We start from the raw sequence: 18,768 nt of genomic DNA, 5'->3' as shown, positions 1-18,768 counted from the left end.
AAAAACATGCTGGTGACTTTGAAATACAGTTACATAAAATAACATTACCAAATATCTTCTAAAAACGTCTGATTTCCCAGCAGAGAAACAGAAGGAACATTATTACGATACAGACACACAAGTTCATTTAATCTCGCATACCAAAGATTCACTCCCTTTTTTCCTTTCTCAGAAAAGCATCTATTTCATAGCGTACGACATACATATATATATATATATATATATATATATATATATATATATAAAAAACACTAGATTAACTTTTCACCATGTCCACAATGTATTCTTTCTTTCCGATTCCACGCAAAATGGCCATTTTTTGCCTGGAATGGGATAATCATTTTCAAATAATACATTCTGTTTTTGGTTTAAAGCAAATCTGTTACACTCATACCACAGTGAGAACCGACAGACCATCACACATTATGCATCTCAATATACAAATTTTCATTTTTGTTACTGCAAGCAAACAAAAAAAATCTTACAAACGAAGCTGCTGTAACAGGTTTCTTTTTTTTTTTTCTGATCTATGTGCGCGCTCAGTGGTGGCCCCCCTTCTTTGCCTGCTACATTCTTTAACACAGAGATTTCTCTATTTATCAAACAGCAGTACTTACTGACAGTGTTTTAAAAAAATATTTCTGTCTTTTGCAGAAACTATTAACTCTCTTTTTCTTTTACCTTATACATGTAATTTTCTCTGTGCATTCTTATCAATAAGCAGTTCCCAATTCTCAACACAATAATAGCCACAATAATAACATGCATAGCCACTTAATATTTTCTACGCACAGCATCATTTTATATAGCAGCAAAAGCAAGCATCAGATATCAACATGAGCTTCAGGTGGGTAACAAAACTCTATTATGGGAATGAATATGGGAAACTTCAACACACGTGAGACTCACTCACTCTGCCAAGTTCGCCCGGGGGACCTTATCTTAAAAAATCCTCCCGTCGACTGGCATACATATATTACTTGCGCGCTTATCACAGACAGGACTCACAATACCTGTCGTGTCCCAGCACAGGACTGATTACCTGTCTGGAGGGGTATCACAACTGCCGGCAGGACTATAACCTCCGCAAACCTGTGCTTCAACCACAGGAACCCCTTTAACCCTTTATCATATATTATCAACACCTATTACCAGACTAAATTTAGGTTCAAATTCACAGAAAGAAAGCATGGTAGAAGCACTCATAGTTACTCCCTGCGAATCCCACTGTCCTGACACCAAAACTGTTAGGTGTCCCCCCCCAGGGGGGTAAGTGTCAGTGCAGGCCAAAGCCTGGGGCCTAGTGTACCACCTGAGGCATATGTAGATTACCTGATAAGGGCCCCTTAGAATGACTCAGACCACGCAGCATTATGATCGAAAGCCAATTCTGTTTATTTCACAGTGCAAGCCTTTCTTATAGTAACATACAGGGTTAAGGGGATGACACGTTAGGACCGCGTCATCTTACACAGTTATACAGAGCAATTTACAAGGAAAAACTGGAACATGAGTTTCTCATAACAATAATTACATGGTCATAACAAACTACCATCTGCGGAGACAACAAGGTCGCTGGACCATCTTATTGATAGAACATTCTTCTGGGCGTGCGGCCAGGGACTTTCTACAAGGCTAACCGGCTAAGGAAAATACAATAGCAAGCATATATTTCTCACTACAGAATGAACCATTATAATAAAAGTATAATCATTACAAAATGGCTGCGGGGAACAAGATGGCTGCGAAGAACAAGATGGCTGCCATCAGGTTCATATTACCCCTAACAGTGTTAGACTTAGGTTTAGGGGTTAATAATTTTATTACAGTGGCGGCGGTGTAGTGGGGGGCAGGATAGGGGTTAATAAATGTATTATAGGTGGCGACAGTGTAGGGGGGGCAGGATAGGGGTTGCGGCGGGGTCAGGGAGCGGCGGTTTAGGGGTTAAACTATTTATTTAGTTGCGGCGAGGTGCAGGATCAGCAGGATAGGGGTTAATAACTTTATTATAGAGGGCGACGGTATGGGGGGGGCAGGATAGGGGTTACTAGGTATAATGTAGGTGGCAGCGGTGTCCGGGAGTGGCGGTTTAGGGGTTAATACATTTATAAGAGTTGCGGCGGGGTCTAGGAGCGGCGGTTTAGGGGTTAATACATTTATAAGAGTTGCGGCGGGGTCTAGGAGTGGCGGTTTAGGGGTTAGTAACTTTATTTAGTTGCGGGGGGCTCCGGGGGCGCCAGTATAGGGGGTAGAACAGTGTAGTTTAGTGTGGGTGCTTAGTGACTAGGCTAGCAAGAAAGCTGTAAAAAAGCTGAAGAGCAGCGAGATCGGATGAGTGATAACTCTCACAGTCCGCTGCTCATCGCCCCGTACTTGGTGCGCGGCTTTTTGAAACTTTTTTGATAACTTAGGCGAATTTTTGCAGGTCTGCGGCGGCGATGTGAGGCGAGCTTAGGCGGGCGTATTGGGCCGGCGAAGACAGGTAAAATAGACACGTTGATAACTACCCCCCATAGAGATAGATACATACAGATAGATACATACAGATAGGTAGAGATAGATACATACAGATAGATACATACAGATAGATACATACAGATAGATACATACAGATAGATACATATAGATAGATACATACAGATAGATACATACAGATAGATATAGAAAGATAGATATAGAAAGATAGATACAGACAGATAGATACAGACAGATAGATACAGACAGATAGATACAGAAATAAAGAAATAGATGTATATAGATAGATAAATATAGAAAGATCGTTCGAGATAGATATATCGATTGAGATAGATACAGATAAATAGATACAGATAGATAAATAAAGAGAGACAGATAGAGATAGATAGAGATAGATAGACATAGATATAGATAGAGATACATAATTTGTTAGAGATAAATAGACATAGATAGATAGAGATATATAGACATAGATATAGATAAATAGAGATAGAGATTGATATAGATAGAGTTAGATAGATAGATAGATAGATAGATAGATAGAGATAGATAGATACATAGATTTATCTAGAGGTAGATATAAATAGATAGAGATAGATAGACATAGATATAGATAGATAGAGATAGAGATTGATATAGATAGAGTTAGATAGATAGATAGATAGATAGACAGATACATAGATTTATCTAGAGGTAGATATAAATATATAGAGATATATAAAGATAGGTAGAGATAGATAGTCAGGGTGATGGGGGAACAAAATAGAGTTGGGTGTATGCACAATACACTTTTAATATTGAAACAAGTCACTTGTCCACATACTGCTTAAATGCTATAGCAGTTACCACTGGAAACAGATAAGGGGAAGTTGACCCCCCACAACAAACCCCTATTGTTTCAAAATTGATGAACCTTTACATGAAATATTACTGAGACGGTACTTTATTCACATGAAATATTACTGAGATGGTACTTTAATCACATGAAATATTACTGAGACGGTACTTTATTCACATGAAATATTACTGAGACGGTACTTTATTCACATGAAATATTACTGAGACAGTACTTTATTCATATGAAATATTACTGAGACAGTACTTTATTCACATGAAATATTACTGAGACAGTACTTTATACACATGAAATATTACTGAGACGGTACTTTAATCACATGAAATATTACTGAGACGGTACTTTAATCACATGAAATATTACTGAGACGGTACTTTATTCACATGAAATATTACTGAGACGGTACTTTATTCACATGAAATATTACTGAGACGGTACTTTATTCACATGAAATATTACTGAGACAGTACTTTATACACATGAAATATTACTGAGACGGTACTTTATTCACATGAAATATTACTGAAACAGTATTTTAGTCACATGAAATATTACTGAGACGGTACTTTATTCACATGAAATATTACTGAGACGGTACTTTATTCACATAAAATATTACTGAGACGGTGCTTTATTCACATGAAATATTACTGAGACGGTACTTTATTCACATGAAATATTACTGAGACGGTACTTTATTCACATGAAATATTACTGAGACAGTACTTTATTCACATAAAATATTACTGACATAGTACTTTATTCACATGAAATATTACTGAGACAGTACTTTATTCACATGAAATATTACTGAGACGGTACTTTATTCACATGAAATATTACTGAGACGGTACTTTATTCACATGAAATATTACTGAGACGGTACTTTATTCACATGAAATATTACTGAGACAGTACTTTATTCACATGAAATATTACTGAGACGGTGCTTTATTCACATGAAATATTACTGAGACAGTACTTTATTCACATGAAATATTACTGAGACGGTGCTTTATTCACATGAAATATTACTGAGACAGTACTTTATTCACATGAAATAATACTGAGACGGTACTTTATTCACATGAAATATTACTGAGACGGTGCTTTATTCACATGAAATATTACTGAGACGGTACTTTATTCACATGAAATATTACTGAGACGGTACTTTATTCACATGAAATATTACTGAGACAGTACTTTATTTACATGAAATATTACCGAGACAATACTTTATTCACATGAAATATTACCGAGACAATACTTTATTCACATGAAATATTACTGAGACGGTACTTTATTCACATGAAATATTACTGAGACGGTACTTTATTCACATGAAATATTACTGAGACGGTACTTTATTCACATGAAATATTACTGAGACAGTACTTTATTCACATGAAATATTACTGAGACGGTACTTTATTCACATGAAATATTACTGAGACGGTACTTTATTCACATGAAATATTACTGAGACGGTGCTTTATTCACATGAAATATTACTGAGACAGTACTTTATTCACATGAAATAATACTGAGACGGTACTTTATTCACATGAAATATTACTGAGACGGTGCTTTATTCACATGAAATATTACTGAGACGGTACTTTATTCACATGAAATATTACTGAGACGGTACTTTATTCACATGAAATATTACCGAGACGGTACTTTATTTACATGAAATATTACCGAGACAATACTTTATTCACATGAAATATTACCGAGACAATACTTTATTCACATGAAATATTACTGAGACGGTACTTTATTCACATGAAATATTACTGAGACGGTACTTTATTCACATGAAATATTACTGAGACGGTACTTTATTCACATGAAATATTACTGAGACGGTACTTTATTCACATGAAATATTACTGAGACGGTACTTTATTCACATGAAATATTACTGAGACGGTACTTTATTCACATGAAATATTACTGAGACAGTACTTTATTCACATGAAATATTACTGAGACGGTACTTTATTCACATGAAATATTACTGAGACCGTACTTTATTCACATGAAATATTACTGAGACCGTACTTTATTCACATGAAATATTACTGAGACGGTACTTTATTCACATGAAATATTACTGAGACGGTACTTTATTCACATGAAATATTACTGAGACGGTACTTTATTCACATGAAATATTACTGAGACGGTACTTTATTCACATGAAATATTACTGAGACAATACTTTATTCACATTAAATATTACTGAGACGGTACTTTATTCACATGAAATATTACTGAGACGGTACTTTATTCACATGAAATATAACTGAGACGGTACTTTATTCACATGAAATAATACTGAGACAGTACTTTATTCACATGAAATATTACTGAGACGGTACTTTATTCACATGAAATATTACTGAGACGGTACTTTATTCACATGAAATATTACTGAGACGGTACTTTATTCACATGAAATATTACTGAGACGGTACTTTATTCACATGATATATTACTGAGACGGTACTTTATTCACATGAAATATTACTGAGACGGTACTTTATTCACATGAAATATTACTGAGACGGTACTTTATTCACATGAAATATTACTGAGACGGTACTTTATTCACATGAAATATTACTGAGACAGTACTTTATTCACATGAAATATTACTGAGACGGTACTTTATTCACATGAAATATTACTGAGACGGTACTTTATTCACATGAAATATTACTGAGACGGTACTTTATTCACATGAAATATTACTGAGACGGTACTTTATTCACATGAAATATTACTGAGACGGTACTTTATTCACATGAAATATTACTGAGACGGTACTTTATTCACATGAAATATTACTAAGACGGTACTTTATTCACATGAAATATTACTGTGACGGTGCTTTATTCACATGAAATATTACTGAGACGGTACTTTATAACCCAAAGTGACTCACCACGTTCCTGTTGCTAGGTGCAGTCCTCTTGCTCTCTCCTTGATGTGATTTACCCGTAGAGTTAGTTTCTCCACCTGTACTTTTTCTTCCTCCACCTGGTTGGCAGATGGCTGGCAGGTGCCTCTTGGTGCTATAAAACTGCCCAAGCAGAGTGGTATGGAAAATTTACCTCCGCAGCAAAGGTGCAAAAATGTAACTCTCTCTCTGTGCTCACTATGGCCACTACTTGCAAATATTCAGAGGAAAAAGGTTGTCTGGTGCTCCTGACAACCTTTTTCCTCTAGAGATAGATAGATTTAGATAGAGATAGATAGATGGATATAGATAGATAGCTAAATAATATTATGATACTTATAATATGATCAATCTAAATATATTTTCATTTTTTAAATTTTTACTTTTTTTTTTTTTACAGATCCAAAATGTCATCTTCAGGAGAAGAGGAACAAACTAGACCACTAATGGATCTTTCCCAACAAGAAGTCAGAAATTTAGTAAGTACATTTATTTTTATAATCCTGACATGCACATAGACTTTTCAAAATACACCATCAATATATATATATTTGTCTTATAGAATATAATAAATAATATATGTTGTATAGTATTTAATCCAAAATATAAGAATAGATAGAAAGAGATAGATAGAAAGCTTGATAGAGAGAAAAACTAAAATAAATAAAAAAGAGTGACATTCAAAGATATAGAAAGTTATAAACATACAGGGAGAAGTTTAAAATAGAGAAATAGAAGAGATAGAGTAGATAGTGTGATATATATATATATATAGAGAGAGAAATAGATATTGCTAAATATATATAGATATGGAGTCATATATTATGAGAGAGATAGAGAGCGATAGAGAAAGATTGATAAATATAGATACAAAGCTAAATAGATAGATAGATAGATATATATAGATATTTATGGAAAGAAATATATAGATAGAGATAGATAAATATAGATAGCTAGATATATATAGATAGAGATAGATATAGATATATATAGATAGAGATAGATATAGATATACAGATAGAGATAGATAGAGATAGAGATACATAGATAGAAATAGATATAGATATATACATAGATAGAGATAGAGATAGATAGAGAGAGATAGAGATATATAGAGATAGATGGATAGAGATATATAGAGATAGATACATAGATATAGATAGAGATTAATAGATAGAGATAGATATAGATACATACAGATAGATAGATACATACAGATAGATACATACAGATAGATATAGAAAGATAGATACAGACAGATAGATACAGACAGATAGATACAGATAGATATAGATGTATATAGATAGATATAGAAAGATCGTTCGAGATAGATATATCGATTGAGATAGATACAGATAAATAGATACAGATAGATAAATAAAGAGAGACAGATAGAGATAGATAGTGATAGAGATAGATAGATAGATAGATAGACATAGATATAGAGATACATAATTTGTTAGAGATAAATAGACATAGATATCTATCTCTATCTATCTATGTCTATCTTAATAGCTATGGACCAATGCGTTTTGCTATTGGTCAAGTGATGACAGAAAGGTAAGTTATAGCATTTAAGTGACAGTCTACCATATAATTTTTTTATTTTTTTTTTAAAATATTTTTTATTGAGGATTAAGCATTACAACAGGTGTCACAGCGCAGGTGACTAATCATTACACATATATATAAACATTATGTTGTTATAATAATACAGTACATGTAGCTCTTGGTGGGAATGCAGAGCTTATAAATCAGGTATGTCAAGTGTGAAATAAAATTCCTGCCACAAAGACCTCATTTTTGATTAATATGAATAAAAATATCAACTATGAAAACCTAATTTTTAAATAATTAGAACAAATTTTAAACTCAGGGACCAAGTAATACTTCGGTCCTATATATTAATTTAACTTTTTAGGGACTTCTTAAAGTCAGTTTAGGAATATCTGTCCACACACTTCATCTAGTAGTCTCAGTGCGCATCTCCAGGCGGGGGAGGCCCATTATGGGAAAAAGGAAGGGAAAGGGGGAGAGAAAGGGAGAGGTAGGTAGGGGGGGGGGGGGGGGCGATCAGTTTTTGGTAGGGAGTTTCAGGAAGCAGGTGCCATCGGCTAAATATCACATTTTTAACTGGGAATGAACATTTAATTATGAAAATGGGAGTGGTCAGAAACTTTACTATGACTACATATTTAGCTGTGATCTCCCTGATAATTAAACCAGGGCTCCCAGATCTGCCAATATAGCTCTTCCTTATCCATGTTAGAATAGAAACTTTGTTCCATTTTGGCGTACATCTGCATTATGGATGTAATAGCTGTAACATCTGGGGGTTGGGCTTGCTTCCAGGCCCTTGCTATCGCCAGTTTTGTGGCCGCTAGGACAAATATGATCAATTTAGAAACATGGGTTGGGACATTCCTCGGGAAGATGTGTAGGAGAGCAATTGCAGGAGTGAGTGGAGTAGAGAGCCCAAGGTAAGTACAGAGGGTTTTTACTTGATTCCAGAGAGGTGTCAGTTTTGGGCAATCCCACCAAACATGTATATCTGAGCCTCTTTGCATACAATCTCTCCAGCATAAAGGAGACGTTGTAAGGAACATCTGCGACAGCCTCGTGGGTGTATAGTACCATTTTAGGAATAATTTCATATATGCCTCCAAGGTATTTGCACAGTGTACTGTCTTTTTAGTTAGCGTCATAGCCATACATAGGTCCTTATCTGAGATAGGTCTGGATAGGTCTCCCTCCCAAGCCCTCAACTGCCAGGGTCTGTCTCTATTAGTGGACGACTGTAAAAGATCATAGTGGAACGATATGAGCTTAGGAGTCTTAATAGGAAGCTGCCATAATTTTTCCCAGTTAGTCAAGGGTCTATTAAGAGCCTTGGTGAATCCCCATGATGTCATAAAAGCATAAAGTCTCGAGTACTCAAAAGAGGCCCACGGGGGGGGGGGGGCTCTGGGATAATTGTTCTTAAATTATGGGGGGTGAGTAGAGTGCCTGAGGGGTACAGGTGGGAGACCATTTTCAGGTCCCATTCCCTCCATTGTTGTATGTGTGTATCGGGGAGGGCCACCAGTAAGGCTGGTATAGAATGAATGGGAGACGGGTGTGGGGCAATGTCTCGCAAATTTCTAAGGCTATACCAAACCTTCAAATTATCTCTAATAATGACATTTTTTAGTCTCAAGCTGTCAATGCTGTGATTAGGGATCCAGGGTAAGTCAGCCAATTTTAAGCCCAAAGGAAGGGCTGATGCTTCTATGGTTTTCCAACCCTGTAGTTCCCCTTTGTCCGCCCACGCTGTGATGTGAGAGAGCCTAGTTGCCTCATAGTACCCGCGTATGCTAGGCATTGCAACACCTCCCGGTTCATGTCTTTTTTGTAGTATTTTTGCTGCAATCCGGGGCCTAGACTTGTTCCAAATATATTGTTGTCCAAGAGACTGGAGCTTATCTATTAAAGCGCTGGGGACATTAAGAGGAATACAACGGAAATAGTACAGAATTTTAGGCAAGATCGTCATTTTGAAAGATGCGATGCGGCCTAGCCATGAAATCTCTTTAAGACTCCAAGAGGAGGTAAGCTCAGTAACCTCTTTAAGAAGGTTTGTATAGTTAACTGTAATAACTAATTTCGGGTCTGGACCAAGTTGCACCCCCAGATGCCGAATGGTGGTTCGTGACCATTGAAAAGAGTACGATGCTTGCAATACATCTAATTCAAATGCTGGGGTGCATACTGGTAAAGCCTCCGTTTTGGCGACATTTACCTTGTAGTAGCTATGAGCTCCGAACTCAGTGATTATATCAAAGAGTGCTGGCAAGGATCCTATTGGGTTTGTTAAAAAGAGCGTAACATCGTCCGCGTACAGTGCAATTTTTGTAGTCGTGCCGCCAAGCTGGACACCTCGTACTATTTGTGATTGCCTGATAGCCTGGGCTAGGGGTTCAATGGCCATGGAAAAAATTAGAGGTGACAGGGGGCAACCTTGTCTGGTGCCGTTGGTGATACGTATTTCCAGAGAGGCGAAACCCAGACCTTTAACTACTGCAGAAGGACAGGAATATAGGGCTCTAATTGCCACAATCACGTCCTCTGGTATGCCAAATTGGGCAAGAGTGTGCCATACGTATTCCCATCTGACCCTGTCAAACGCTTTTTCTGCGTCCAATGACAGGGCCAGCATGGGGAGTTTCAGACGAGAGGCTTCTGTAAGTATGTTTAATACTTTTTGGGAATTGTCTGGGCCCTCCCTGCCAAACGTGAAGCCGACCTGATCAGTATTTATCACCTTCGGGAGCAGGCTATTGAGGCGATTAGCCCATAGTTTGGCATATAGCTTTACATCACCATTTATCAAGGAAATTGGTCTGTAGCTTGTACATTGTGAGGAATCCTTGTTTGGCTTAGGAATGGGCAGAATGACTGCTTGTAAAAATTCTTTGTGGAATGAACCTACCTCTCGAGCTTCAGCAAAAACCCTGAGGAGGATCCTGTTTAATTCTGTTTTAAACAGTTTATAGAAGGCTGTCGGGTATCCATCAGGACCTGGAGCCTTGTTATTATGGGTATGTTTAATGGCAAGACCAAGCTCATTTGAGGAAAATGGGGCTTTAAGTGCTTCTCTATCATCGTCTGGGAGGGTTGGTAAGCCTAGCATCCGTAAAAAGTCTACTATTTCCTGTGGGGAGGACTCTTTGGTAGCCATCGAGGGCTTAAGATTATATAGGTCAGAGTAATAGGCCGCGAACGTCTCTCCAATTTCCCTGGGTGAGGAGACCGAGATGTTATCTCTTTGGAGAGACAAGATTCTAGCAGCCGCTGTCCTGTTCCTTAGCTTATGGGCAAGGAGGGTGGAGGCCTTATTGCCTTGACAGTACATCAGCTTCCTGAATCTGGCATAGGAATCTTTTACTCTTTGTAGTTCTCTATCCGTCAATTGTGCTCTTAGTTCTTTAATTTTGTCAGCTAGGCTTGTAGTTGGAGAGTCTTTATTCTCCTGTTCTGCAGAGCGTAGCTCGGCCATGAGAAGGCCCAAGGGTAGACCTGCTTGACGCCATAGCATTGCTTTTCTCCGAATACATATCCCTCTTATGTATGCCTTCAAAGCGGCCCATATTGTTTGGGAGGACACATCTGGGGTGTCATTTATTCTCAGGAACTCTACAATAGAGGCCTGGAGGGAGGTTTTGAATGCTTTATCTTGGAGCATTTGTTTTGGGAATTTCCAGCTAGGTCTAGACTCTGTGGTTAGGTCAGTAGAGAGAGTGAACATCAGAATATCGTGATCTGACCATGGGCAGACCCTAATATGTGACGTTAGGACTCTATTGAGTGTCCACGAGTCGGTGAAGAAGTGGTCGAGCCTCGAGTAGGAATTATGGGGTCTGGAGAAGTATGTATAGTCCCTGTCATTGTGATGTAGTGCCCTCCAGATATCATACAGATTGTGTTGGACAATGTGTTGCCGGAACTTATTGGCAGTAGTTATAGAGTATGCGTCTATTGTTTTCCCACTCTGAACTTTCTTGTCAAGTAGGGGGTCCCATATCATGTTAAAGTCCCCCCCTAGGATTATCGTCCCAGTTTTGTGTTTCTCAATGTTAGACAGTGCACCTTTCAGGAACTTAGATTGCAATTGGTTTGGGGCATAGATGTTAACCAGAGTGAATAGTATACCATTAAGTTTACAGTTGAGCAATAGAAATCGCCCTTGACTATCTTTCTCTGCATGGATATGCTCAAAATGTAAAGATTTGTGTATGGCAATCGCTACACCTCTAGATTTCTCAGTATGAGAAGCTAGGACTACTACAGGGTATTCTGGGGATGATGGAGAGAGAAAACCTTGAACAGATGAACAGATAAAAAACAAGATAAAACACCAAAAAAACCAACTATTCAGTTCAGACGATACAATGGGTGCCTTATAGGTATGAACCAAGTGTAGCAGTGTTAGTTAAGTGAGGTCTTAAATATTCTATCAGATATGGTGAACCGCTGGATCACCAAGAGGAGAAGTGTATCTAAATACGAAACTGACTTCTCCAGTCCCCGTAAAAGGGGATAACACAAATTGAATTTGCGTGTATGGGGGGGGGGTAGTACAAGTATTTAACTTGTATGTAGAGATTGACTATCATTGGGGGAGTGTGAATAAAAGGAATATACCAGTGTCTATCCATTAAACTAAATAATACATCATATTTCTGCGAGCATAGTAACATGTGAAGTTAATGATACAAGATATGCTGTAGACTCTAATATCTCTTGAAACAGTTTAGGGCAGCGACATTTAGGTGCCTGATGAAAATTTAACAACCTGTAAGACAGAAAGGAATGGGGAGCCCTCCTAAATCCCAATGAAAGCAAATGGTTACTTAGGGAATAGAGCAGGTACTGCTGGGCAAGCGCCCATTTTCCCATGGGAAGTCAGAGGTCTCCCCATTTCCCCATGTAATAAGCACCTAACACATGGTAGATACATCAAATAATATATACATGTTTACGGGCTACAGGCCAAAGCTATTTAATTATCATTTAGTGGGCTATATACCAGTGTATTCCCCTTAAACCAAAACGTTAGTGGTAAAAAGTACGCTGTAAATTCTATTAACTCTCAAAATGGTTTAGTTCAACATCATGTAGGTGCCTGAGGGAGATCAAGCAACCTAGAGAACTAAGAGGAAAGAGGAGGTCCCACGAGTCCCAGCACAAAAAGATGATTAATTAGGGAATAAAGCGGGTGCCGCTGGGCAAATGCCCATTCTCCTATGGGAGGTCATAGGTCTCTCCTCCTCCTCTATGCAATAAGTAACTAACATATAGTAAATACATCTAACAATATATACATGTTTAAAAGCTGCAGACCAGAGCTCTTTATTTATCCTTTGGTGGGCTTTTGTAGCCTGGGGGTAAAATCTGAGGCGTTAGCCCGGATTTCGGTGGCAGGAGGAGTGTCCTTTCCATTAGAACTATGTAGTGATTGAGTCATGCCCTTAGCATCTGACCTATCTCTAGAGGGCAAAGAATCTGTATCCTTCCGGGGTTTAGTTGAAGCCAAACCCCAGTCTTGTAGTAGGTCAAATCCTTCTTTAGGAGTAAAAATTGTGTGAGTCTCGCCATTCTTAGAAACTATAAGCCTTGTCGGGTATCCCCATCTGTATCTGATATTTTCTGCCCTGAGAATTTGAGTGATGGTCCTAAAGGATCTCCTCTTTTGCAGAGTGTAGCTGGAGATATCCGGAAATACCAGAATTTGCTGAAACTTATCAGGAAGTTGAGGTTTGTTGACCAGCTCTCTCATTATCTTCTCTTTGTGGGTAAAGAAATGGATCCTAGCCAGGACATCTCTAGGCTTTTCTTGGGAGACAGATCTAGGTCGTGCTACTCTATGGACTCTGTCAAGTAAGAGACCGGGCGTCTCCGAAGAGGACAATAAGATATTACAAAACTCCAGTACATAAGACTCCAGTTCCTGAGGGCCAACCTCTTCAGGTATTCCGCGGAATCTCAGATTATTCCGCCGGGAGCGATCTTCCATGTCGGCTAATTTCAGTTCTAAATCAGATATCTGAATTGCTAGATTTTGGGAATAAGCTTGTAAGTGGGCATGATCCACAGCTAGGTCTTCTTGTTTACGCTCCAAAGTTTCGGTGCGTTCTCCCAATGCACCAATTTCTCTGCGGAGCTCAGCTGTGGAACCTTTAATTTCCTTTGTCAGTGTCTCTTGAAGGAGGTTCATTCGCCTGGTTAGAACATCTACGATGTTTGCGGATAGGGTATCTGGTATAGGAGATTGAGAGTCTATGCTGCCTTCAGACTCACTGCCCTCCAATGCAGATGTGGGTTCCCTATACAATTGGGATTTTCCAGTATGGTGGTTTTTAAAATGATCTGCAACTGTTTTTCCAGGCGGGTGAGACGGTTTAGACTTTCTTTTGGTAGTATGGGACATGATCTCAGACTTGTTCCTTCGGCTGAATCAACGTGTTTAAATACTTGCTCTGTCGTGTAGAATGTATTGAATAAAACAAAGGTGAGGAGAATGATACTAAAGTCCCCCTGACGTCAATCTTGGTTTAGGTAGCCATATTCAGCAGTGTTCTGGTGGTCAGAGTGAAATTCGACATCCCCACCCTGGGTAGTATCAGATCTTGGCTAGGCTTCCCCAAGGGTGGGTAAAGTGAGAGTCTCAATAAACACCCCCTCCAGGGGATTTGCCCTCACTTGGCCAGGACGGGAAAAGGAAAGAGGATATGACCTGCTGTAGCTTCGTACAGCAGAAAATGAATGGAGGAGGTGTCAAAGATTATCAGAGGGATTAGGTTCTGGCCTGTAGCACCTGCTGGATGACAGCGTATCTAGGAGTACGTGTCACTGTGATATCCTAAAAATTGGGTAGCACTGTTGCGCTTTTAATTTATGTATAGACAGACCGTTACACCAAAAGGAAAAAAAAACCCTGCAGAGGAAAGGTCAAGGTTAGTTTACACAGTGAGCATTGTAACTAAAGAGTGTAACCCAATAGTACTCGTCTGTACAACAATTACAAGTTTGGACAGTTCTTGAGGTACAGTGCTGTAGAGAGAAAAGTGGATATTAGTGAGCACAAATTATACAAGAATATTACTTCACTTTGAATCTGGTACATAAAATCAGATAAGTGCAGACTTTTAGGTGTCCAACCTGCAGTTTGCATATAGGGAAGTTGTTATAGTAGGAAGGACCTGTAGGTAAAAATAAACTGTTACGGTTGCCTCCAGGCTGGCTGGAAGTTGGACCGTAGAAAAGGATGCTCCTAGCGCTCACCAAAGAATCATCAGCACCATAGTCAGCAATCCCTGTAGTGATATTAGCTGAAGCTGTCCCCTACAAACATGAGTCAAAGCTGCAAGTTAGAGGGACAGAAAATAGGTCTGATGTGCTGTAGCACACAGCCTCCTTTTTATTGAGGTTACATGCAAACAGGACACTCTCAGGGGGAGGCATAAAATCCCCCATCACACATTTGATATTAGATAGAGAGACACTCCCTTTGACAGGCCACAACATTTACTTCAGCAGATAACATTACACACAATAAAACAATGCAGTCCACCTTATCAATACTAGTCTGATTAGACAATGGGAAAGTTGATCACTAAACCTAATTAGAGCTAATCCCAGCAGACTTGTATTTAGAATAGGTTTCTTGAAGCTGAACAAAATTTAACTCTTAATGGCACACAATGAAACTGAACCAAGTGGGAGAAAGCCAGGGACAAGTCATTTCACAGGTCTGGGGACATAGTCTTAAAGGGGCCATTGTTCACCAGAGTCACAATATGTCCCCAGACGTTTCCCAAAGGGCCACACACACCCAACAAAAGTCAATATACTCTCAGGGGCACAATCTGCCAGGGGCCATAGTCATGAGGAAGGAGGCTGGCAAATAGGCTTCTCCAAAATCCAGGGAAGCAGGGCAACCTTCCATTTAAAGGGCCAGTCACAAATAGCAGTTTGTAACATATCTCCCCTTTTGGAGGGAGACTAACAAGGCACCTGACCTTCTGTCGGTCAGTGCCTAAGTTAGTCTCGCAACCCACCCACAAATAAACACTAGCAGCAAAGCAGCCCCCCCACAACAAGTAGCACTGGCCTGTAGGTTCCAGGTTATAGGATGAAAGTGTAGCATCCTCTGCCTTCCTGGCGCAGCTGTGCAAATAGCTGATGGTACTTGGGGGGCAGAGGCCAGCGGCACTCTGCCCTGGTGCCAGCGCTTCTGCTGGGGTGAGGGGTTTGCAGGCCAGTCCTGTAACAAGGGGGTCTGTAGGGCAGAGGCCAGCAGCGCTCTGTTCTGATGCCAGCTCTTCTGCTGGGGGAATTGGGGCATAGTCCTGCCCGGTGGCAAAGGGAACGTGGGGGTCAGTGGGGGTTAACATCTCCACTGTTAACCCTGGGCCCAAGTTAGGAGTTAGCTGGGGAGGGGGAGATTGGCTTACCTCCTCCTCCTGATACTCCGGCGGCCGTTGGGAAGGGAGGTCGATGCTCTCCTCTTCCTGTGGAACATGCTGCGGCTGGGGAGAGAGACCGGTTGTCTCCTCTCCCTGGAAGGCACACTCCGGCTGGGGAGGGAGGTCGATGCTCTCCCCTCCCTGTAGCTGGGTCTGTCACTGGGGATCTGGGCCGCCTGCCCAGCATCCCTGTAGGGCCGGTAGAGAGACTGCGGTCCCATCTCCACCTGCCTGCTGGGGGTCCTCCCAGGACCAGTCTATGAGGCCTGCTGCCTCTGGTATCTCTGGTTGGGGTTGGGGAAGGAGACCGGTTGTCTCTTCCCTCTGCACAGTATACTGCCGCTGGGGAGGGAGGTCGCTGCTCCCCTCTCCCTGTGGAACATGCTGCGGCTGGGGAGAGAGACCAGGTGTCCATACCCTCAAACTCCACAGTTGGCGCTCAAAGGCTCGTGCCGCTTTGTTCTCCGTATCTAATTCCTGGATGATGCGACTGACTACCTCCTGCGCACGGTCTGGACCATATCGGACTAGCCGCCTCTTTACCTCTGGAACGAAATCCGCGCCCTAATAGCGACGGATCCGGTTGAGGTGCTCTTCACATGGTTCCGACCAGTATCTTGTCAGCTCCATGCTGCTGTAGGTAGGGACGCTGCGCAGTGGCTAGCGTTGCCCTCAATTACTCTCCTACGATACCAGTGCTGTTGTGGTGCTGCTCCTTGCACTAGGACGCCAATCCCACCGCTGCCGCCAAATGTTACGGTTGCCTCCAGGCTGGCTGGAAGTTGGACCGTAGAAAAGGATGCTCCTAGCGCTCACCAAAGAATCATCAGCACCATAGTCAGCAATCCCTGTAGTGATATTAGCTGAAGCTGTCCCCTACAAACATGAGTCAAAGCTGCAAGTTAGAGGGACAGAAAATAGGTCTGATGTGCTGTAGCACACAGCCTCCTTTTTATTGAGGTTACATGCAAACAGGACACTCTCAGGGGGAGGCATAAAATCCCCCATCACACATTTGATATTAGATAGAGAGACACTCCCTTTGACAGGCCACAACATTTACTTCAGCAGATAACATTACACACAATAAAACAATGCAGTCCACCTTATCAATACTAGTCTGATTAGACAATGGGAAAGTTGATCACTAAACCTAATTAGAGCTAATCCCAGCAGACTTGTATTTAGAATAGGTTTCTTGAAGCTGAACAAAATTTAACTCTTAATGGCACACAATGAAACTGAACCAAGTGGGAGAAAGCCAGGGACAAGTCATTTCACAGGTCTGGGGACATAGTCTTAAAGGGGCCATTGTTCACCAGAGTCACAATATGTCCCCAGACGTTTCCCAAAGGGCCACACACACCCAACAAAAGTCAATATACTCTCAGGGGCACAATCTGCCAGGGGCCATAGTCATGAGGAAGGAGGCTGGCAAATAGGCTTCTCCAAAATCCAGGGAAGCAGGGCAACCTTCCATTTAAAGGGCCAGTCACAAATAGCAGTTTGTAACATAAACATTAGGCAGATATTGTAAATTACACTCCACTTTGGGCTGAGAGCCCAAAGATACATAGGCTGGCGCAGCAGCTATAACTTCACACAGTAGTGATGCAGGTTGTTATGACAGTGTAGTGTCCGCAGTCTAACTGAGGTCATGCGACATGCACGTATCCACTTAAAGAGGGCAGTACCATAGGGTGTAGTAATATAAGTAAAAGTGACAGGTGATGTCCCTGAGAGTTACCAATGGGGGGATATATGGAAATAGAGGAACCCTCGCCTGGATGGTATATTGGGGAGCCTTTCACCACATGCACTATCAAGTAATGCTCTCAGGGCCACAAACAATTTCAAAGTAGGTAGGGTGTGAATGTCCCAAAGGGGTCTGAGATGACCATAGAACAACTGAGATAATAATGAACAGGGGAGTGTTCCTGGCCCCCTGCAGGTGTTGATCTCTCTGTTAACTTTTTCTTTTCTTTTGGGGTTTTTTTTTTTTTTTTCTTTCCCTTTACTTTATTCAGTCAATATGTTTGAGGAGTTATCTTGGGGAGAGGTACAGGAACAGGAATATTTTAATGCCACTCGCTGTCATGTACAAGGACTAAGCGTGCAAGGCCTCTAGAGTGTCTCTCTGCTGCAGACTGAGGTGAGGTTTCTGAGCTAGTGCCCCTGGAAACTGTGTGATATGTCAAAGGGGAGGTGTGCAATAGTACCGGTCAAGGGCATGCGTTTACTTTGCTTTGTATTGAGAAGTTAGGTCTTACCCTTGCTGTCCAGATGATGCGACTCTCTGCTACTGGATATCACATTGAAAGCAAAATGGCGTGTTTTCGCGCCACTACAGGTGTGGCGCACTCAGAGATTTCAAGGCGCTTCTTACCCTCTTGTCCAGGGCAGCTTCCTTGACCAGTGGGCAGCAACACCTCCACAGATCCGGTGTAAGGGGAGAATACCTG

This window comes from Bombina bombina, chromosome 5 (assembly GCF_027579735.1).
Source record: "Bombina bombina isolate aBomBom1 chromosome 5, aBomBom1.pri, whole genome shotgun sequence".
Taxonomy (NCBI): Eukaryota; Metazoa; Chordata; class Amphibia; order Anura; family Bombinatoridae; genus Bombina; species Bombina bombina.
This window is presented reverse-complemented; position numbering follows the sequence as displayed.